Source organism: Benincasa hispida, chromosome 5 (genome assembly GCF_027475165.1).
Source record: "Benincasa hispida cultivar pf3 chromosome 5, pf3_genome.v1.1, whole genome shotgun sequence".
NCBI classification, from domain to species: Eukaryota; Viridiplantae; Streptophyta; class Magnoliopsida; order Cucurbitales; family Cucurbitaceae; genus Benincasa; species Benincasa hispida.
Window position 1 is genome coordinate 7,819,647 of NC_143482.1, and position 1,276 is coordinate 7,820,922.

The following is a 1,276-nucleotide window of genomic DNA, read 5'->3' on the forward strand; positions in this document are numbered from 1 at the left end:
CTAATACTTGAACAATGTGGTGTCACACCCTCTCCTGGCTCGAGAGAGGTTTAGTCATAGTTGGACTATGATCTATTGTTCATTAGAGAGATAAGCGGTACTTAAGAAGTTAGATGTAACTGTAGGGGCATAACGATAATTTTAGCCCAATTGTACTTACGAGCAATTTGTGAAGGGTCATTGTACTGTTGATTGGTTATATAAAATGGATATAGAAATATATTTGTAGTACGAAGAGTGTAGCTGTTGGTCTTTAGTGGAGTGTCCAACAGTTAACGGATGGTGAATAATTTAGTTAAAGAGTTTAATTAATTGTTCACGTACCATTGGAGCTTCAAACTATAGGTTCATGAGGTCCCCTTAGTAGCTCAACAGGATTAAATGAGAATCAAATTTTGAATTAATTTGAATTGTTCAAATTAATTGATGGAATTAATTATATATGATATAATTAATTAAACTTTAATTATATGTGATATAATTACTATAATGTATTTGATATATTATAATATTAACTTTTTATAAGAGGAAATAAATATTTGAATATAATTCAAATATTAATTTTATGAATTGGATTCATATTGTTAAATTTAATGTAAATGTGATTTATATTAAATGTTATTAATGAGAAAAAATAAACCATAGGTTATATTATATATGATACAATATTAAAACTATAGATTACATGTTATCTTTGATAACATATAGTTTAATATATATTATATGATAAGGTGGTTAGCATCTTAATATATATTAAATCATTTATTAAATAAGTAATTTAATTATATATTTAATTAATTAATGGGAGGGAGTTGTAACTCCGTCCCTCTACTTTTTCTCTCCACATTACGTTAGTGGGATATGGTTATTGGAGACTTCTTCTTCTTCCTAGAAAAACCACACAGGATAGTTCTTTGTTCTTAGAAGAAGAATTTCCCCTGTTCCTCCTCTCTTCACTTAATCAATTCCCTTCCTTCACAAAATCCAAAATAGCCAAAGCCCACAATTCTTGGGTTCTCTACTTGAGAATTTCGTGGTTTCCAAGTGGTGATGCCCTTTTGGTGTTTGTGTTCTTTATAAAGAAGAATAATTTCCCCTGCTCCCCCTCTCTTCTTTCAATCAATACCCTTCCCTCACAAAATCCAAAATAGCCAGAGCCCACAACTCTTGAGTAGATCTAAGAATATCATGGTCTCCAAGTGGTGGTGTCCTTTTGATGTTTGTGTTCTACACATAGAAGAACAATTCGTGAAGGTTTTTGTGTCTTCAAAAGGTA